This window comes from Rissa tridactyla, chromosome 3 (genome assembly GCF_028500815.1).
Source record: "Rissa tridactyla isolate bRisTri1 chromosome 3, bRisTri1.patW.cur.20221130, whole genome shotgun sequence".
Taxonomy (NCBI): domain Eukaryota; kingdom Metazoa; phylum Chordata; class Aves; order Charadriiformes; family Laridae; genus Rissa; species Rissa tridactyla.
The window spans coordinates 74,141,881-74,165,362 of record NC_071468.1 but is presented as its reverse complement, the minus strand read 5'-3'; the positions used below and the strand labels follow the sequence as shown (position 1 = coordinate 74,165,362).

At 38.5% G+C, this 23,482-nt stretch overlaps 1 protein-coding gene across 2 annotated transcripts in view; it reads right to left on the bottom strand.

Annotated features, from left to right (window-relative positions):
- The window catches only part of HS3ST5 (heparan sulfate-glucosamine 3-sulfotransferase 5), a 195,501-nt gene that overhangs the window by 108,198 nt on the left and 63,821 nt on the right, over nucleotides 1–23,482 (bottom strand). The gene's annotated exons all lie outside the window — the stretch shown is intronic.

The window sequence follows — 23,482 nt, the reverse complement described above, 5'->3', positions numbered from 1 at the left end:
TATGAAAGTAATTTATGCAAGAAAAACAAATTTGCCTGTCCAGGCAACAGTTAAGATTATACACATACCCAATCTGATCACATGCTTTTCTTTCTTGATCAATAATAAAAAGAAGATTCTTGTTTGAATTGTCAGTAACCAAAATCTAGCTGGGAGTGAGATTTGAATGACGTGTTGGTTGCCAGGCCGGATAAACAAATTCATCAGCACTTAAGCGTTTCAAAGGTTCTACTCATTTGCAAATTTAATACCTTTTATACAAGGATGACATATCCCAAAGATATTTTTCTTTTGTTCCTATTAGATGCCGAAATCATCCGCTGTGCTCATCACTGTAGGGCTTACTGCGGTGGTTACAACCTAGAAGCTGATCTGACATATACCGCAAATAGCCTGATTTAAGACCAGAAGGAAACTCATACCCTTCACTTTTCTATGAGAGTAACTCAGATATGTAATATGATTATAATATTTTTATAGTTTTGAAATGCATACAGCTGACCATATAATCATCTCTTTTCTACATAATTATAGTAATTTTGAAACATATCCAGAATGTAAACACAAAAGAAATGTAATTGTAGTTTTTCGCAACAGCTAGTAAAAACACTGTTTAAAACTTAAACCCACAAAAATGTTGTCGTTCCTTGTTAGTGATGCCTGGAACAGCAGAAAACAATCCTAAAACCTTGTTGTTTTATAAAACATATCAATTAAACAGATGATTGAAGCTAAAAATTTCAAAGTTCAAAAAGTGGTATAAGAAGGGTTTTGCATACTGTCAGTGGAACAAAGGAGCACAGAACATTTGCACAGGGTGGTTTTGATATCAATAGGCTGAATTGTCAAAGCCATGAATCATCACAAAAAAGTGCCTGTAACAAGTAATACAAGACTTTGTAAGACGTCTGTAGTGAATCATAGGTTTAAAAAGAAAAAAACAACAAACCCAAGCTATTTTACTTCTTTTAACTGTTTTTCCCCTATCAGAAGAATATTACACAACACAGAAGACTCATTTTTACATCTCAGTGTCTTATTGTATGTGCCCTCAAAAGAACAATAATTGTTCTCTTTTCTTTTAAGGTTGATATGAATCTCTGAAAGATATTAAGGCTAAAAAAACTGCAGCATTTCTTTCAATACTGTTGTTGGATTGATTGGATTTAAAGATTAGTATTCACTGAATTGTTTCTACCTTTTTTTTTTAGTGATAGTCCCATTCTCATTTTATCTACCTTTTTGTTATATTCTCTGAACATGCTTTCACATCTTCAGAAGGCAGATAAATTCTAGGGAAACAGTATTATGGTTATTTCAGCTTTTCTCATCAGGAAGAAAACTGACACTTTTGTGTGGAACAGGTGGGCTCCAGAAATACAGCATATCAAGCTTATCATGGTGAAGTGAAATGCGACTTGTACAGAATAATCAGATAAATTCTAGGCTGTGTATCAATATGCAATCTTCTGCTTTGTCCACCACTCAAACTGCAAAACTGCTTTATACATATTCATGTTTTCAAAAAGGAGATGAGAATCCAAAGAGGCTGGGTGGCATGAAACAGAGCTGCATGGCAGCGTGCACATGGACCAGGGGAGCCCGACTGATCCAGCAGGTGCATCTACAATTGCGTGCAGGACCCCAAGGACTTCTTCCCCGTTGTCCCAAGGGAAACCTCAGTTCCAAGACCTGCTGCTAGAAAGATGCAGATTTGCAAGTTTGGTTTGTCTAATGTGACACTTGCAAACAGGACAGAACTGAATGATGAAACTAAGTAATGAAAAATTTTCCATTATTGAATTTTTCTTCTTTTAATAAACTAGGATCTATTTTCTCATAAAAAGTGCAGCAGCTTTGCAGCAGTAAATAATATATAAGCCAAAATGTATTTCTCATTCTTGGATCTGCTGGGAGTTTTTGCATGATCTGCTTTAGCTCTACAAAGCAAGCATTTAAACAGTGAATACAGACTTCATGAGATTAGTTGGCAGGTAGCTACTTCTTCTTTCCCTTGTTCTGGACCACCTTATCAAAAATTCATAGAAAGGAATCCATAACCTGATGGCTTTTAGAGACAGAAGCTAACATTATAGGCTTCCAATGCTATCTGAAAACATATCAAGATGAATTCTTCAAAGAAATTCCATGGAGCTTGGAATATCGTAAGTGTAAAAACTCAAAATCTGAGATGACAGTTAATCGTCTAAAACAAGGGAGTCCATTTTCTAAATAAGGCGCCTCCCTTAACTGAACTGCTTCATCAAGCTTTAAGCTTAGAGCACTAAAGACTAATTTAAAAAATTATCTCAGTGAAGGATGATTTTGATGAGAATGTCACATCTTTCAGGTCCTTCATGCTTTATTATGCAATACTTTGCAAGTGTTATTGTATATTTACAAAACAATAAATACGGTATGAAAAGCCAGCTGTGAAACAGCCATGAAAAAAGCTGCCCAGAGAGGTGGTGGAGTCTCCAACTCTGGAGACATTCAAAACCCGCCTGGACGCGTTCCTGTGCAACCTGCTCTGGGTGACCCTGCTCTAGCGGGGGGTTGGACTGGATGACCTCCAGAGGTCCCTTCCAACCCCTACCGTTCTGTGATTCTGTGATATGCTAGAAGTGCACTTTTTGAGTGTTTTGACCTATTTGAGTGTTCTGACCCATTCCCAGAAAAAATATCACTCACTCTAAGAATTTATATTGTTTATGTACATGTTCTTAATTGTAAATTAATATCAGCACAAAAATTGCTCTTTAAGTGTTGACTAGTAACTGTGAGTTCTCACAATAACACTGAAGTTGGTGATATGCATTTTCAGAATATGTGTAACAATATTCTTACACAAAGCACCGAAGATTAAACAGAGAAAAAGAAAGACTAGATCTTCAGCATTACCCATTGATGACAAAAGTGTTCAGAGTCAAGTACTTTGGTCTACATCACTACCAAGAGGCTCCTGCACTGGGCACAGACACGTGCCCAAAGCTCAGACATATAAGCAATAAACTACAAAGGAGTGAGCACTGAGGAAGAAGGGGAAATGCAGCCGACAAGGTGTGATCAAACAAAAAAGAGGCTGGAAAAATGCATCAAGGTCAGAAAAACAAATCAGAAAATGCAACTGGTATCTGCATGGGCTGGGGTGTTAAAATTAATTTTACATGATTTCTGCCACAAAGCACAGTTAACATTAGCATAATTCTGAACTGAAATTAACTCTCTATTGCATCAGCTGATATATTTTTTCTTGATCCTCTTATCTAAAGAAGAACTAGTCTCCCATATCTGTGAAGCACTTCTGTTTTCTCACCATGTCCAGCTAGACTCTTGTGATTTCTCGGCTGTGTGGCTCCTCAGCTTGATGAGGGAAGGCTGAATCTCAGCTGAGGTTCCATGTCACATTCAGGGAATAGAGAAATGAATGCTGATGGTGAGCATGTGCCCTGGGAGGTGTGTGAGGGCCACTCCTTGCAATCTGACAGCCCTTACTGCCTTGTAGAACAGTCTGGTCAGCAGAAAGCAGTCTCAACTCTCCTGACTTACAAATGCAGTGTTGATAGTGGTGGGACCAGTACTAGTCCCTCGTGATCTTTCTCTGACTTTCTAAGGACTTTTAGCTGATTCCGTTGCCATATCTCTCCAGGATGGAGCAACAAGTAAAATCCTGATGTGGCTTTCAGGAAGGAAAACCTGCAAAAAGTGAAGGGGCTTGTCTAAGCAGAGCGTACAGATAGACATCTCCTTTGCTCTAATTCCTGCCTAAAGACAATTTTGGAGTTGTATGTGTGGGACAACATGATGTAGAAGCATTTGAGCTGGCTCAAGGAGCAGTATAGCCATGGCTATGCTTTCAGGCTTTCTGAGCAGAACACAACTGTGTTTAGGCACAAATGTGCTGTTCTGTCACAGGTCCTCCAAATTGCTGAAAGTGAATGCTGTCTGAAGTCAATCATATCACTTTCATGTACAAGTTCTGTAGCCTTTTTCTCCTTCGCTGTCTTTCAGCACGGTATTAGGCACTTGGGATCAGAATACAGCCAAGCAGAAGAGGATACTCTTACCTAAAAGTAATGAGGAGCCTTTTAACTGTCTTTCCTACCATGTCTCTCCTTTCCCTCCTCTACCTCCCTCCAGGAACATAGGCACCAGGCACAACTTCGTCCCAGTGCTCTTGCTACCCATATAGTGGGTGTTGTGACATCCAACTTCTTTGAAGGCTGAGTGCTGAAGATTTGCAGATCAGAGAACACTCAAACCTCACAAAATGTGATTAAATCTTATGGGCAGTTAGTTAATTTTTAATATGGACAAAAATGCATTTTTGTACTAGACAAGCTTATTTAGGATAAACTGTTATTTTTCTTGACTCCTTACATTTAATGGAATTTTTTTTGCCTGCAGCAGCATAACTCAATAGTATAGCACTTCTCACAAATTGACACTTAATAACTTCTCTTTAAGAAGGCTGAGTTTTATTAGTCATTTCTCTTGGCTCTAGCAAAAAAAAATAATTAACCTGTAGCCCTAAAAAGCAATGGCTAGTCCCTCTGGACTTTGGTACCAGGTGAAGACTTGCAGGAAATCTTTAATAAGCAGCATTAGAAGAGGTTGAGCAGCCAGAGAAGGGATATTTTTACACCAGTGCTGATGCTTTTGGCTGCTATAAACACATACTGGCAGCTCTCTAAGATGACTATATTAAGCCTTTGACTACTGAACTATTGACAACAGGAGTTTAGAACCTAGTTCATCTGGACACCTACATGTGAATGCTTAAATTTAGTTGTTTGAAACATGATCTGAATCTTTTTCCAATGTATCAGTGTGAGTGTCCAAATGTTAAATACAGCTTGCAGTCTCAAACATACCTAAACTCTACATTCACTCATAATCATCGACTTTGTGTTAAAAATGAAAATGAAAAAAAAAATAATCCTGAAACACTCAACCATCTCCTTGCTATCTAATCTTCAGGAAGTATAAAATTACCAAGGTCTATGGTCTGGAGGGAGCAGAGTTCCAGGCTACAAGGATCTGGAAAGGTAGGGCAAACGAGTAGGGCTAGGAAGACAGGGCTCTCTGGTTTAAGCAAGGGAGGCCTTTATATGAACACTCATACCAACTCCATCGTGCTACTGAGTAGAATGGCGGATCTGTTCAGCTTGCTGTCTTCTACTTGCTTTTCAGCAATGATGCTATAAAGGCAGAGCTAACAATTTCACTGATTTGTATTACACATATTTGTTCCCAAACAGTCCATTATTAAAAACAATTAATGAATCCCATGCTAGCAAGTCCTGTTCTCTTATCCAGTAATGAACTTGCCTTTTTCCTGTATCTGTAACTCAGAGCATTAGATTCCCCAGGAAGCTGGAGCTGCTCTTAGTTTTACTGCAACAGTTATCGCCCCCTAAAGCCAACATAGCTTGAGAAGGAAAATTATCCCGACTAAGGGAGAACATCATATGATAAAGAGTCAGGCTGCTCTGCTGACTGCTGTCCTTGCCTGGAAAAAAGTGATACAATGAGGAGTCAGCAATACATCTCCAGTTGCCTCATGAAGAAGACTGGCTGATGCCAATGTTACCACCTTAAACTGCTGCTACACACACATTCCTGCTTTCTCTGTGGAGCACTGCCTGTACCCATGCATCTGGTCTTTTCCTCCTTGCACAGGACAGATACATCTTTCCGGTCTTTGTGTAGCTTTTTTTTTTTTTTTTTTTTTTTTTTTCCAGGAAAAATGCTGACGCAGCAGTTTTGCTCGTGGATCTGCTCAAACAGCCAAAACTCAAAAGAGGGATGTGTACGTTTCAAAATAACTCCAACTCGCAAGGAACAGATAACACTGTTTTCAGTGTTTATCACTGTTTGGCGGATAACACTGATTTCAAATCTGCACTCTGCTGCTGCTCCCACAGACAGCACATGACAAGCCCTGTGACAGTGATTGCAATCCCTGATGATAACAGCAGGATTGTTATCTGCCCTTCAGCGGCGCGCTGCCAGCAGGAGCCTATTTAAGCTTGTGAAACATGCAAGGCCATTCGTTCCCATCACACTTTTGTTTTCAAATGTCTCTGGGAAAAAAAGTTTTCCTCACTTCTATTATTATCCTCCTAATGTTTTAATTCAGTGATGAAACTTCTGCAGACAAAGGAAGAAATGTGGCAATTTTAATTTTAGTCCATTAACTACACATATTACTTCTACCTTATCAACAAATATCTATTACTTTGCACAGTCATGCGTTAATCTATGTAGCAGCCAACACAGGAGGTTATACAGTCATCTTTAGCGCTCCACAGATATGTGTTTTCCATTATTACTATACTCAGAAAGCTCTTCTCCCTGGGGGAGCTTCTAATGTGATATTTAGCTTGAATCCTAATGCAGCTAAGTTCCATTAAAACCGTGCACGTGGACTCAAGGGCAACTGTAAATAATGCAAAAATAGATCAATACTAATCTTGAACTGTTTATGTGTAATTCTCACGGAGCTCTTATATTTATGACTCCAGCCACATCCCGTGCCGTAGATTCTGACTGGCTGCTCTTTCCCAGTCATGGCAGGGACTTCAGGAGCGTGCAACATCAGCATTGCTCTTATGGATCGTATATAAGGAGAATTGCATCCTCTCTCTATAAATACATATAAGGATATATGGAGGATATATTCTCTAGAATATATTCTTCTCTAGAGAAGAATAACGTTAAGGATGGAAAATAAATAATGTACCTTCAGCGTAGCTCACTCTTGTGGGGCTTACCTTTCTGATCCTATTAGGTGATTTTGTTTTATTTATTCAGCCTTTCAAGCATAAATAGACTAAGAAAGCAATTATGATTTATTATAAATCTTAAAAGAAGCAAACTGTGTTTTCATATTGTGCCTGTTATGTCAGTAAACTGTATTTGTGCGTGTATATTCCATGCTAGAAAAAAGTCAACCATTCACAACCGTTTATTGAAAAAAATATTTGAATCCACTTTTGTACCTCAAAAGTACAATCCCACCAATAATAATGAACATTTAATTCTAAAAGTATTTATGTTTCTTTTAAAACTAGATTCTCATGAACAAGCCCCTTTAATAATATTCTAGAGGTGTTCTATTCAGAAATCATTCTGAATTATGCAGTTTCCTGGACAGTAAAATGCCTGCCTTCTCCTCCCCTCTGTCCCCATTCTGTTTATCTATTGTGATTTTTCTTGTTTTGTTTTTCTCCTCACCAAACCTTTTTAGCAATACCAACCAAAAAGCCGCCTTTTGTAACCCTAAAATAGGTATATTTTTGAGGAAAACTGCTCCTTGCAGCGTTCTAGCAATATATTTTGCTCATTAAAATGTAGCAGACAGATTGCTGATGAAAATTCTAATAAGAAATATTAAAGCATTAATACCATCAGCTCAGGGTTTTGTACAACATAGCAAACCGTATGCTGCAGAGCTTGGGATCTCTTTCCAGCTGTCAGCTGACAGCATCCCTGGGTTCCTGCTAATTGGCGACACACCAAGGCAAACAAGTCAGCTAATTCCAGAACAGTGAACTGATTAACTTTTGGTGTATATACATATTTATAAAGGGAGCATTGCTTTTGTCTCAATAATCAAAAATAGTTTTAGGTTTTGATTTTTAAAATTGTAGATTACAAAATTATTCATGGCATAAAAAACCCACCAGGAATAATTCTTTCAATTGAATGTTTCAAAGGTGTATTAATGTCAAAAAGAGACAATGTACACATATGTAGAAAACTGAGAATAATCAGTCATTATATCATTCCTGTTGACTCATAAAAGCATCACAATTACCTTTCCATTATAAAATAGACATTTTGCAAGAATATAACTTTTTTCCTATTTTAGTACTGAAAAACTACATTAAAATAGAGTAGGTTTTTTTTCAATTTTTACCTCTTTAAATTCATACAGTTTTATCGTAATGCCATAAACTGATAAAATAACATCTTTTAGATCTATAACAGTGTCAAGTGTTTACTTTGATTTTCTTTGGTGTTAATATGAATGACTGTGTCAGCAGATGTCACCCTCCACTGCCTCGTACACTGGGCAGTCCCTTGGTTCCATGGTTTCAAACCTAATGTTTGGAGGGTTCAAGGTCCTATTGAGCAGCCAGGAAAGCGTTTATCACCAGAATTCTCTAATCTGTCAAAGAAAGAAAACTAAAGAAATGAAAGAGCTGGAAAAGTAAAGCAATGTTGATAGGCATGCTGCAGGCTGGCTGCATTGGAAGCTGTAGACGGTGAAGACAAATGGTGGCCTAAAGCAACTTCTGATTATGTCTTGTTCCCATTCATGCCTGATCCTCTTACAAAGCAGAATGTGTACTTTTGGATAGGTCCATGCAAGGTTCATTCTTTTTTATACCCATGCTGAGAGCAGCTGTGCTATACTTTTAATACAACAATACTGAATAACAGAGGCATAAAAAGTTCTGAGAGCAAAAGTTCAATTAGCCAAGAAGATTGGGGACATTATGCTTCTTTATTAGAGGATTGAAGACCTTATTCTAAGACTAGCTCTCTGCCATCTCTTTTATAATTTACAGCAACTCCACATTAACCAACAAAACTTTCTGCACCAAGTCCTTGCTACTGTGAGTTGCCAACCATCTTTCCTTCTAACAGGTTTTCTTATTGGTACAATGATAGATCTGACAAATATTTTAAAGTGTTTTGAGGTTTTTTGCCCCCAAATCTGGTCTTAATTTTATATAAACAGTTCTCTCCTTGGAGATATTACATCCCTTCTGAACATCGTCCACACTCATTAAATTGAGCCATTATATAGCACAGCACACTGCTATGGCTGTAGGCAGGAGCAGGAATCCTAAAAGATATGTATTCAAATATTAAAAGATGATACGCAATATTTTCTGGTCCCTGAATTAGCAAATCAACAGAGGAAAGGCTTATGCTTATATAAAGTATTTCAGCTTGAGTGTGACAACATTAATTATCTGCTGTAACATGCTGATTTATAATTATGAAATCAGTAATTTAATTGGCATGTAATGCAGTAAAAACATTCCTGCCAGTGTCATTATCTAAGTGCCGGTGCTTGATGCTTTCAAACTTAGTTAAGCTGTCAAAAAACATTATTCTGTTAAGTGCTTATACCTTCGAACCCAAAAACTATTTGACAAAAACGTTTTTAAAAGTGTTACTACATGACTGCTGAAGATACTATCTACACATTTCACGCAAACCAGCCAAGCTCACTGCTGGTCATGAAGCACGTCTTACTGTTGATAGAAAAGGTGAATATCTATACTTCTTGGGAACAGAAGCTGCCATCAAATCACATAAAAATGTTTGATATGTGGATTACTGATTATGTCAATCTGTCAGAGCTTCATTCCTGGATGCAACTGCGTGTGGGCATAGTATCGTAGAATCATCTAGGTTGAAGGGTCCTTTAAGATCATCGAGTCCAACCATTAACCTAACACTGCCAAAAACACCACTAAACCATGTCCCTAAGTACCACGTCTGCCCCTCTTATAAACATCTGCAGGGATGGCGATTCCACCACTTCCCTGGGCAGCCTGTTCCAATGTTGGATAACCCTTTTGGTGAAGAATTTTTTCTGAATATCCAATCTAAACATCCCCTGGCACAACTTGAGGCCATTTGCTCTTGTCCTATCACTTGTTACTTGGGAGAAGAGTCCAGCCCTCACCTCTCTACAACCTCCTTTCAGGTAGTTGTAGAGAAAGATAAGGTCTGTGTGTTTGTAGGTTTCTGATGGGGTAGTATGAACTATGGATTAGTATAGCACCCACCAAAAGATGAGTTGCCACTTCAATGAAGCAGAGATGAGCAGTACAAGAGCTGGGATCAGATAAGCCAGTTCACTATACTCGAGGTACTGTATGTTAAAGAGCCCGGGGACTAGTTTTATTTCTGCTAGTCCTTTCACTCCTGAACTTGAGATGATAGCTAGAACAGCAGGCAGTTCTTCAACCTTGTAGACTTGGGTGAAGGGCCTGATCTTCAGAGAGAGAGAGTCACACAAAGGGAATATATCAGAACAATCTTAACAGGACAGTGATCTGCATGAGTGATGCTCTGTCAAAGGAAGAATCCAACTTAAAAACTGGATACAGCAGGTGGTAGAAGGCAGGGAAGAGAATAAAAATCCCAGTGCTGTAGTCAGTAAATCATCCTACAATGGTTTCTTAGCCCTGCACTACATGACGTATTGTGCCTGTGTAACTATTTCTGTGATGGAAGGGATTCCTTCTACTGAAATTGTTTTACCTCTCCAGCTGCTAATGGGACTGAGGTACTACCACTCTAAGCAGTTCATTAAACCCTATGGGAGTAAGCCTGGATAAGCAAGATATAACTGATGACATAACAACATGAGCTGCTGAAATATTTAGGAATAATTTTCAGTTATTGCATACTGGCCTTTTTCAGTTTCCTGGCACAGTTGAAGTGCTACAAGTGCTGAGTGTGGACAGGGCCATTTTCTCAGATCATTTTAGAAGAGTGTCAATTCCTTACACAATATGCCATTTCGATATAAATAAAAGTATTCTACTAAAAATTGCTAAGCTAAAGATAGCTATTAGTATACCAAGAACCATATAGTATTACCAGGAGCATGGCCTATGAGGATTCCTGAAGGCAGATATACAACTTCACATTAAAAGCATCATGCCGTTAGATGTGTGTATATGCAGTAGGATTCAACTCGCATTAACTAAAAGCTAAGCAACGAACTTCAATAGGAATCCCTCTGTGGCCAGTGGAGACAGGCATCTCCCTGGGATGGTTCATCGCTTCCCAAGGTAGTGTTGCACAATGTCTTTGTGCTTTCTATCACCAAGGGCCTTCTACTGGCGACTCTGAGGTCTGCCTTTCACTCACAGCTCAAATCTCTCATCCAAGTCACCTCGTCAGTGTTTTCCCAAAGCCTTATGGCAGTATTTTCCCATTGTTACATCCTTTCATCTGCAAGCCTCAAAGTTGTTGTTATGGCACGTTCCTATGGGAAACAACTGCCACCGGCGTTAAGAGTTACCCTTCTTCCAGCCTTTCCCTACACTTTGGTTACTCGGTGGACCAAATAAAATGCATGCACACAGCTTAACCAGCTGCAGCACCTGCCCCCAAAGTGTGCCTCCATTAGCACTGACAGCATCATGCCCATAAACCACTGACAGTTTGAGCAGGTTTTGAAGACATCTATATAGTTACTCCAGAAGTTCAGGTGTGTGTGTTGGTAAACTACTTGCTGCTGATGGGAGCGGGGCCTGGGGGTGCTCAGCTGTGACCCTTGTCACTTCTCTTCCCTGGTGGCCACCAGGGATAGTTTTCATTTTCCCTTTTCTCTCTCTCCTTTTCCGTTTTTATCTTTCCCCAAAAGCTACTTTGACTGTCAATGTATGCCACCAGCTATGGACCCCGCTGATAAATCTCTAGGCATGTGAATCTCTCTCCTTTGTGCCACAATAGGTGACTGATATTTTTCAGACACCTAATTTCCTGACAGTTGGAGTTAGGTCAAACAAATCCCACCCTCAGGCAGCGCTGAGCTGGAGAGAGCTGGCAGAAGCCCTTTTCTAACATCTGACTTTTGAACACTGAGCCTATGTGCACAGTCCTGAAGACTGTAACCAACACACAGTAGCAATAGGATTATAGCCTCTGCTGGCAGAACAACTTAATTGTTCGTGCTCAGCCCTTCCAATATTTCCCACAGCTTCCGTTCTGTTTGAAAGTAAACCTCAGCCTCACCAGCACTTTTAAGTCTTTGATAACATTAAGAGACCATAATCACAGAAGAATCGGAACTGCAAGAAGTAAACTCTCTAGTTTAGCACTTGTAAATCAAGATTTCTAGGCTTCTTTGATCACTGTAAAAGTAATTAACCGCAACACGAAAGAGAAATAAATACAAAAAAAGTTATTGAAAAACTAAGCTATTATTTAGACAATTGAAAAAACAGGATATGCAAAAGAATGTGGAATACTTAATTCCATTTCTTTGTGTGTTTTCATTATCGATTGTCATTACTAAGAAGATTCACAATGGAAAACATCATCCCAATTTTTAATCACTTTAAATACAGATTTGTGAAGCATCACATAATTATCCTTTATTCTCCTTTTTGTACCAAAAGGATGATATGAAAAGAGCTATTTTTAAAGTAGCATACTGCAATACGTAATGGCCATGTATTTATAAAACACTAACTGTTAGCGAGACTCCTCAGCATAGTGATTTGTTACCCATTGTCTAATGAAAATGAAGCCAATTCAAAGCAGTCACTGCTGCAAAAATACCAACTGCAGCATAGGGAACAGATTTCAATGAGCAACAGAACATCTTTAAAAAAGAAATGTGAAATATATGAAAAGTTTCAGATTAAGTATGCAAAACACAAAAGCCTTCAGTTATGGCATTTTAGAGATGGGGCTGACCCACCAGCCTCCAAAACCAGGAAGATGGTAGAGTAAGACATAGCAGAGCAAATTAGCAACGTGCCAATATAGTTGGACCACAGCTGATTCATATCCAGCCTAAGAGAAGCCTGGGGAAAAAGCTAGCCTGGCAGAAGTAGTCTGTTAAAACATTTGCTTACTCATTTTGCTATTAGATGTAATCCATAATTCAGTATTAAGTAGTTTGTTCGAGACGACTGAATGTTGAGAGCGCCCATAACTTTTTGTGAGTGTCCTGATGTGCTTTTCTTAAAGAACTAGCTTCTAGGAGTTGTTTTAACTTAATGTTGAGTTCTAATTATTAAGCATATTGCTGGCCTCAATAGCTGTGCTAAAAATTGAAAATATTATCGGAATATATATAAACAGAAGGCAAATAAAATCAAGTGTAAATGTTGTTGGTTTGTTTTGACTTATTTTTACATCATGATTTTTGAACAGCAAAGCTTAAGCACACATTTATACACTTTGCTAAACTTGAGCTGAAACCTGGTGTAAACCAGGGAAGTGAACTGGAGTGAACAGGACAGAAGTAAGACTTAAGGACTGAAAACTAAGGATGTTCTCAAGGACTTTCTGGAATTGGGACTTGGTTTGTCATTTGCACAAGCTAATTTAGGTTCTACTTATCTAAAATACAACTCTGCTACATGTTAATTTATTCAAATTGTTCAAAAGTAATTACTGAATAAGTCAAGAAATACAGTGAAACAATGTTACAATATAACATGTGTCCGAAAAATAAAAACAAGCTACAAAGTATATGAGGAAAAAGTAGCTTTCATTTACATTAAAGAAAAGTTACTTCCCATAAACAGTAAAAGTAGGTTAAAGCCAAGGGAAATCCTGTACCGTGTTCAACAGCGTTACAACTGACATAACATGAATGATTGTCAAAAACTGACGGGATCTGGCAATGTTAAGAAATATTAAATAGGCAAGAGATTTTTTTATAATGTTTTACTGGTTTTGACAGTTTATATACCTAGAAAGAAGGCTCATTAATAGTTATAAAATGCAACCTATTCAATTTTGTTTCATATTCACTGAGGCATTTCAGCAGCAATGAAAAGATGATTTGGGCTCAAGTAGAGGCTTTTGTAATAGCTGTCAACTTGACCAAACACCGTTTTGAGCAATCTGGACAAGAAGTTTGACAGTGTACTTAATTCAATACAAAATTAATAAAGGCAATTCAAAGCAAAAGCTTTTTCTTAAGGGAGGAGGGAAAGAGAAGGAATCTGCTACTTCCACACAGTTTTTGTCTTTCTTTCCTATTAAGGACTAAACTCCATTCATTTTGTTCTACAAGTTACATTTGGATGAATGGCTGCCTCCAGGAATTAGCCTGTGTATGAGACAGACGTTTCTGAAATGAAAAACGAAGTCTTTGATACCGAGTCATTCATTGACTTGGGGTTGCGTGAACACTGCATTTACAAGTTTGTTCTCTTCCATTTACGTTTAATAAAATACGGTTGATCGTCACTTCCTGCCTTAGCCAAGTGACACACAGTTTTTGTTTTCCAAAACCGCTCCAGCTTCTTTATTCCACCATCTCCTATCTTCCTCTCACTTGCTAATTTCTATTCTACAAGAACAATGGCACTCAGGAGGGAAACAGAGTGGCACCAAAACTCCAACACTGGGACTTAAATTAGTTGATATAATTTTTATTTGACTATTAGGGCCAACATTGCCTTAGTGTTTGTGGGAGATAATGATATATACTTGAAAAAGAACCTGTGGCCTATATAAAACAGGATTAGAACTATAAAGGCTAAAAATTCTCCTGCCCTGCTCTTTGTAGGACATAGAAATTTGGGAAGACTATAAAAAGACAAAATATGATATTAACTGCAGAAGCTTTTGTACTTTAGCAAGAGACAGATTATCAGGAAATATTGCTGTATTGTCTGAAGCTGCATTTGAACTCCAAAACACAAATTCTCAAGAAAATACACATTATAAATATACACACTGGAGCAAGAAAAGAGAAATTTAAATCTATAAGGCCATGCAGAACAACTGCTCCTGCTGTCAGCATTAGTGATTTTCCCTTTCTTCCCTAAGGGCTGACTGTTGACACTGTACACCACCAGTAGCTTCCGTGGATCTAGTGAACGAAGAAGCTATTCCAAGACCCAAAACTTAATTTGCCCCATTCAGAGGTGTGTTTGTATGCACAAGATCACATTCTTCACATTAAATGTTTTCTGATAACTTTCACAACATAATAATTATTAGAAAATACTATCATCTGAACACCAACAACCCTTGGAAGGAAAACAAACATGATCACATCACTTTAGTAACTGCACAAAGAAATCATACGTAAAACCTCAGCCTCGAAGAGGGAAAGAAAAAGGCAAAGTCAAAGCAGTGAGAGCTGTAAGGATGTGAACAGAGTGTCTCACATCAAAGGTATGTTTTTGTAGTGTTGTGCCACTCCACGCAAGTACCTGAACTAAGAAAGACCTACACCTCCGGAACAGAGATGTAGTTGAGTCGGTACGGCAGGATGCCAAGGGCAGCTGGCCCTACGTCTGCCTGTGCCGCTCAGGTGCAGCTGTACCACCCCTGGGGTACAACCCTGCACAGAGCTACGGAGACATCTCAGCTCACCTGCAGTTAATGCATCTTATCTTTTTTTTCTGAAAAGGCAGCTCAGTCTCCACTTTCACATGCGGCTTTTTCCTTCCATTTCTGTCTATCCAGAACATTTCATCCAAATCTGCCGATGTTTAAGCCTGTGCTATCTGGATGACCACACGTGACTGCTTAAAATCTAGAGAATTTCATTTGGACGAGCATCTCTCCCATTTTGTGGTGATGTCACGTGTTAAACTACTGATAACACCTTCTACAATTCTGCAGTTTCCGCCAACTTCATTCCAGAAGGCCAGAACAGGGAAGTGCTGTTGCAAGTCACCACTATAACTCATATTTACCACATCACAAGAAGCCATAAAAATATTCTTCCAGAAAAGGTACAAGTGCATGCAGAGAACTGACAAAGTTGCTTATTTTTGTTCAGCAAAGTGGCCCCTCTTCCCTAAAGAGGGTACCCTGAAACTGCAGCAAAGTTGGCAGATGATTCTGAGGAGATGTTGCATCATGAGGGTCTCCAATCTATGTGAGTCTTGTCCCAGACTTAATTAATAAACACAGTTTATATGGGCAGACAGGGGAGGAAAAAAGTGCTGCCAACATCACCTGTCTCAGAGAGAGACAGAATGTTTAGGCAATGTGCTCTAACAGGGTCTATTTGACATGCCTCTCTTCAGTTATATAATGACAGCCTTTAGTTATCTGACTCACATCCTACCTCTCAGTGTTAGGTATGAATCAAAGCCACCTCTGGTCAGAACACATTATCCTTTGCCACTGGAATGTCATTTGATGAAACAAGAATTATAGAAACTCTCAGAACTTAGGTTTTAGGCAGTAACACGTTTTCCCGCAGTGGCAAAAAAAATAGTTTTGAAAAGTTGAAAGTGGAATTAATTATGAATTTACTTGTTCATGTAGAATAATCTGTCTTTAAAATAGCTCAGCATTGAAATTGCCTCAAAGGCAGAAACATCTGCTGTAGAGCACAAGCACATACACCCTGGCTAAAAACAGAAACCTGAGATTTTACTGTTGATCAGCTCTGCCTTCACTTATAGTTAACATTGCTGCCCAATTGCATTACAAACATGACAGAAGTTTAGTGATTGCTCTGAGTGACACCTAAAACACAATATAAAGGAAGGATGAGTACGTGGATGGAGAAAACTGATGTCAAAATGCATTTACATAAAGCCCAGTCCTAAGAAATCTGCCTCTTCAGCACAAAAAGCTCATACATACATAGATCTCAGAAGGACTGTATTCAAGAAACAGATGGAAGTTTGCATATTTTTCAAAATGAAAAGTGAAGCAATAGGAAATAGCCTGCAGAGAGCCAGACAATCCAGATAGTTCACCGGTAGCTTACCACTCAGGGAGGAAGAGGGCAGGGAGGAAAAAAAACAACCAACAGTGTTAAAAATCTGAAGTCACCACGATATACTGTAGTATTTGACCTTGAGATTGCTTATTTTTCTTTACAAGAAGGAAGGCAAGTCCATTGTCATAGGGCAAGAGACACTAGCTGTGCAACTGAATACTGCTTGCAGTAATGACTAATCAGTTAAAAGGAGCCTGCAGCAGGGAGTGCGTTCGTTATGCAGCCTCTTGCCTTGAAACAGCAGCTGGGCATATTTTCAGACTGTAGAACTTCAGCAGAGTCTTTCATACCAATGTGAAAATATATAGGAACAGGTAAATATACAAATATGCCACCTATGGCCGTTCCTTGCTACTCGGAGGTCAGTTGGCGACTGGAAGTCCCCAAGAAGCTTTGCGGCTTTGCCCACGTACAGCTGTAAGCCAGTAGCTGCCGGCTTTGTATTCATCATGAACAGAGCAATGACAACACGTTCTCCTTGTAGAAGCCTCTGCTCTTCATGGTTTCTAACCCTCCTCACAATAACACGGGGTGAAGGCAGTTTCACCAGGCAAGCGTTCGTGCGTCGGACAGACTCACTGGAGATTTCTTGCTGGGTGCTGTTCTAACCTCCTGGAAGAACATTCCTATCAGAAGCCTGTTACTCTTTCAGTACACGTGCACAGACTTGTTATGGTCAGCTCCTGATCTTCTGTCATAGCGGAGGGCCCCAGACAATGCAAAAACATGGATAACACAGAGCACATGGAATTGTAAGTGTATATTATTAAATAGTAAGTCAGAAAAGAAAACTTGACAACACAGTATTGACTGCAGACCACAGATATCCTAAATGATGTGGAAATGGCAACTCACTTCAGAAGCATAACAATATAGAGCATCACCTCACCCATGGTACAGTTAACTTGCAAGCCAGATAACCTCTCTATTCAAAAGCAAAATTATTGAGTTTAAATTATTGACTTACAATCAGGGTAACATAACATGTCTTTCCTGATAGCTGTAAAGAATTGCAGCTATCCATCTCTCTCACTGTACATAATGCAGGAAAGAAAAGAAGAGAAAACCCACTTTTATATACCTGAATATCAGAGTCCCATTTTGCCTCTGATAACAAACAGGAAAATCCATACAAGATTAGTCTTTTTGTGATGTGCACCTGAGAAGCAGACAGCAGAATTTTTTAGCATAATAACTCACGGTTAGATTACCCCTTCCCATGCACCCGTGACAGGGAGAAGAAGAAACAACATCTGTGTTTTCTAAATAGCTGCAAACTTAGAAAAAACATTCTAGAAATGTGGAAAGCCAAGGTCCCAGAAGGGCACAGTAGAACGGAGCTTGTACAAAGCATTTTTAACCACTGATTTAGGTCTGGCTGTTTTAACAGCTGACTCTATTAAATCAGACCAAATGACCACTAGTATAGTCCTACCCCATCACTGGTTAAGGATAAAGAGACCTGGATGTCCCTAGCTCTTCAGCCTGCACAAGAGCTCCACAAGGAATGAATGCGGTACATGCAATAGCAAAGGAGTAGGGAACAGCCATATTTAGCAGTGGATTTACACAATCCACTGCCTGATGAATTGGAAATCAAGTGCAATTCAAGTGCAACCATTTTGGAATGAATTCAGAAAACAGCCCTGAGAAAAATCACACATAAAGGATTTAAACGGCAATCAAATCACAGGCTACGGTACTGAGACCATAATGGAATCTTATTTATTGGCAAAACAAACAGCATAAAGGAAACATACTGAAAAGCTATATTAACTGATAAAATGCTGAGGAAAATATTGTCAGAATAAGAACAAAGGAGAAACTTATTCGCAGCTTTACAATACTATTTGCAATAATATTGCACTATAGTTCTGACAATGATCATAACTTAAATATGGTCAGGACGCTGCAGAGATATAGTCACTGGCTTTTTTTTTTCTTTTTTTTTTTTTTTCCCCCTATTCCATCTTCTGGACAGAAGGAGAGGAAAGCCCCAGCCGAGGAGGTCCCCTGTGACATAGTTAGCTCAAGTGCTTTCCCCAAGTCCCACTGGTGTAAAGGAACATATTGGCAGGGAAGGGACATGGTTATACTGTTCTGGCAACCTCCATCTGGCGTATTTGTCCCAGGGGTGCTGCAGACAGCTGGCATTAGTTTCAATAGGCAGATTCAAATCTTTCTCTGGATCAATGTGTACAAATCAGACCTGTAACTCTGTTGATTGTTGTTCTCCTGCACCAGGCTGACTTTGCCACAATTGGAAAACACAGGGGTTTATCTTATTTGTTCACTTCTAAAACTAAAATATTATCCATTGTAACACCAGTCACTCAGCATCATCTTGCAATCTTCATCATCACCCTTCTAGCAGAGAAAGATGAGTTTGAAGACCTTCAAAGGGGATATGTCTTAACCTGTCCTAATCTGCAGAAAAAGGAAACCATTAAAAATACAGCTCAATTCTTACAAACTCACCTAGCAAAAAGACTGAATCAGTTAAACTGAACCTCTTCTTCCACAGGCAGTACTGAATGCTAGCAGACTGAATCAATTATCTCTACATGATCTTCCATGAATAAAATCTGGTTGAAATCATATCTGAAGAATCTGTGTGCTACCTTAAAAGTTTTAATGAAGTAAATTTTCAAAAACAGCAAAAGCTGTTACTTCCTTCTTTGTCCCAGACATCCTGAATTCATACTTTTGTTAATTAATTTAAGTAATTTGATAATTTAAATTCATATGAATATTAGATCAAGGGGTCAAATAACATATACAAAAAGATCAGTATATCTCTCATATAAGCTGTTCATGCAAGACTGTAATGCATTACTGGAGAAACAGGGACAATACAAATGGCCAAAAATAATAATAAAGAAAAAGATACATATTATCTATTGCAGTGAAATTTTACTATCAGGAAGATTTCTAGCAGCAAAGAGACTTCTTTCACAGTCCTACATCAGGGGCTAATAAACTGTCACCCCAATGCTGCAGACATTAGTCCTTGAGAATAGTCCCATTGAAATTAAAAAGCTCCAAATGTTCTTTTTTCATTACGCTTAAAGAGATCTTTTTTAGAAAAAAAAACTTTGAAATCATTCCAATATCTAAAGCCATTGTAGCGGACACAATTGCTGCTTCCATGTGAGATTTCTTCTAACACAGAAGTGAATTCAAAAGCTGTCTTTTGAAGTTTAAAAAAATGCTTTCATTTATGTAAAATTTGCTAATAGTATGCGTAATGATACAGAACTAGATAGAAAAAATATTTTTAAAATAAATGTCAGGTTTCCCTTCATGCTGTTTTACATGCCTATCATTCTCTTAACAGCTACACATCAGCAGAGCATCAATTGAGCACAAACCCCAATTCTTTCATGACTCAGCTATTTAATGTGAAATTAGTGTCAAATGTTTATGTTACAGTGAAAATTAAGAATTCGCTTGAGAAGCTTCTATGTAGCATCTTATCCAGATTTCATGTGGCAGTTTTATTGCTTAGCATTTTAAAATATTATGATCAAAAGGGTAATTGGTCTTGAAAAACCAAAAAACCTAAAATACTCCCTCTTCAATCCCATCCTTCCCTCTCTTACAGCCACCTGGGAAGCTGTTCAAGTTTAAGTCTGATAAAAAAAAAAAAGAGATAGTTTTTTATGTCTATTCGCGGTAGGAGAACAAGCAGATTTTTAATGTTGTGTTTCTTCCACTATGCATATCCAAAACATGATGGCTTCTCTAACAGAACTTTATTTTAACCCTCTCTAAGACACTGTTTTCAGTGAGACACTCTAACTGCCTCTCAGCTGCCAATGTGTCACTTTTCTGATAACACTGCTATCAAGAGGTATGTCCATTAGAACTTCATTGAAGAAACTGGACTTTAAGGGTGTGGGTGTGTGTAAACCTTACTGGGGGAGGGGGGGTGTTAAGTTTTGGAAGGGACAGGTTTGTAGCTGCTGTAAATTTTTATAGCCCTATTTACTTTGAGAATGTTTAAATAATTTATACTAGTAGATGATTTGCCTTAAAAATTCACAAACAACTCTCAGTTCCCTTCTATTACTCCTTCACACTACACAGACCACAGTTTGGACCATAAATATGAATGTACAGTCAGTACTTTGACTTTTTTCATTATTATCAGCTATTAAAAGATGAACAAGTTGCGTTCACATTGATTTCCTGCTGTTCTGTATGTGGAGCGGATAATAAATCCATATCACATCAATTGTGATTTAGAAAAAGATGCACTCCGGATTTTAGAGCATATAATTAGGTCAAAAAAGGCAGCCTGGATAGCTGACGTGTCTGGAATCAAAGAGCTTATCTGGAAACAAATTGAATATAACTCACAGACATTTCTATTGGCAAGAAAAGGTGACTGAGAATTTTGTCTATATTTTAAGAAATCTGTAGGTAGTAAAGAAAGTAATTTGGGGATCTTGTTGTGAGAGGTAAGATACAAAACTTTTGATTGCTACAAGTTATTGTGATAGGAAACAAAGATCTTTCATAAATCTACAGAGAAGAAAGATTTGAGGGTGCTGGTAGAGAAAGATTATAAAGCTGGGAAGCATGCAGTTTTATATCAGAATCATAGTATAACTTAGATTTGAAGGGACCTATGGAGGTCATCTGGTTCAACTCCCTGCTCAAAGCAGGGCCACATTTAAAGTTAGATCTTACTTTGAATTTAGATCAGGTTACACAGGGTAATATGCAGCCCAGCTTTGAATATCTCCAAAGAAGAATCATTCCCCAGCCTCTCTGGGCAACCTGTGCAGTGTTTGACCACTCTTATTTCAAAAGAATCAAAAAATGTTTTCCCCAATACCTAACTGGACTATCTATCATTATAATTCATGTCCTTTTGTTTTGCACCTTTCAAAGAAGCCTGGCTCCACCTTTCCTGCTATCAGCCTTTCCATACACCTCATGTGCACCATCCCCTTTATCATTTTGGTGGACATCCTCTGGATTTCCTCTACCATGTCACTATCTTTCATGTATTGGGGACCCCAATCAGGACACATTTCTCCAGATGATGTCTCGCGTGTCAATGTCAGGGAAATAGTCACTTAACTGGAACGACAGCTAATAACTTGGCAATGCAGTCTGGTCTGTAGTTACCCTTCATCGCTGAAGGAGCACACAACTGACTCGAATAGCAGCTTGCTGACCATGCTCAGATATAACCCAGGTCAAATCTTTTAAGAGTCAGGCACTTAATTTTAGGCTGCCTCTTGCAGCGTCTGTATATGTGGCTGAGAAAAAACCTGACTTTCAGGTTCCAGCTCACTCTCCACTTGTGTGTGGGCTGTTACTTCAAGGGAAAGGTGGAAGGATGTCTATCACTGAGTTTGCTTAGCTGAGTTTTTAGCTTTTGTTGTGAATGTAAAAGAAGAAGATGGGTATTCAAATGCTTTTGAGATACAGATATGTTTTAAAGGATGTGGAAGCTTAAACTTTAAGATAACCACAGATTATTAATAATGCAATAAATTGTTTTACTATCCATCATGTGGGTCATGAGGTTTCTCAAAGGGACAGGAAAAAGGGAATTTGTTGTCTGTACAGCATAGTCATACAGACAGTAGAACTTGGATGAGTGTTGTTATTAATAAAGTGAAAGAAACAAGTTGGAAATGCAGATTACACCACATCTGTACAAGCCACATAGGTTATGCAAATTCAAAATGTATGCAGCCTTTCAGAGTTTTTATTGCTCGTAAGTGTTCACATAGCAGCCAAGTAACAGTGAGTTCTTCCACCTTTGTATGGTGAGAAAAAAAGCATTTCTTAGAGATGGGAGCACTGCTTCTGTTATCTGTGCCTCTGTCACCTTGAGGCAAGACTGCCAAAATACAGCCTGTGTGAAATCATGTACTTGTGAGATCATTTGGAAGTTTATGAATGCTGTTTCCTGAATATTATGGGACAAATCCTATTCTGAACACATGGATACAACAATTCAGAAACTATACTGGCTGTTAATTTAAGGGATGTACTTGAACTTCTAATGCCCTAATTATTTAGATCCAGCCACACTCTTTTTCTCTGTAAACTGTGAGTAGATCCAGGGCTCAAGTCAGTTTAAAGTGAGTTATATTTTAGCAGGGTCTGTATTTAGGGCTGCTCACTATTCAGACTTACATTATTAGGTTCCCCCCCACCCCCAAAGTTATGTATTTGTTTTATAACCACATAAATATGATCAAAGACATAATTTCTGGCACCTAGAAAATTTTTTAGCAAGCCAGTCGTTATGATGTTGAGATGACCTGTTCCCTTGCCTTCTATTTTTTTCAAATAATTAATTACCTAACAAAAAACATCTTTCTTTATAAACTTATAAGTATTATTAGATTCTAAATGACATTGAGAGTGATCTAGTGATATCAGAAACACCTCTAATGGTATCACAAAAGGCTGTCAGGTAGACCTGGCAGACAGACCAAGTGTTGGTTGATAGTGGAAAGCAGCGTGCAATTCATAAGCTGATCTGAAGCTCATTGAACTTCTTACTTTGAATCTTTGAAGACATTCAGTTCAACAGGCTTTGGAGTGTCCTTTTAAAAGATGCTAATTTTAAAAACAAAATTTCACTGAGGCATGCGTGCTATGTGTCTTTTTAATGTGTCCCAGCCACTTGAGTTACGATAAATATGAGTAGAAGGCTAACTATAGTATTATTTGCTTTGTTGGAGTATTTTAATGTTACTAGATTCACTTTAGGTTCTCCATGCAGAAAGGTCACTCTTATGGGAGAGTCCTGGGGAAAAGCACCCCTTCTGAAAGCCCTCAGCAGACAGGTGTTCAAAGGAAAGGCATGGAAAGCGAAGCACTTTGAGTCCAACAGGATATTCTTTAGATTGTTATAAATTATTAAAACTGGAGGTGGCCTTTGAGAATCAGAGGACTATAACTGGGTTTCTGGAAGCTCCCACTGTTTCATTCCCTAAAGGTTAAACAGGAGATATCAATGAATCTCAT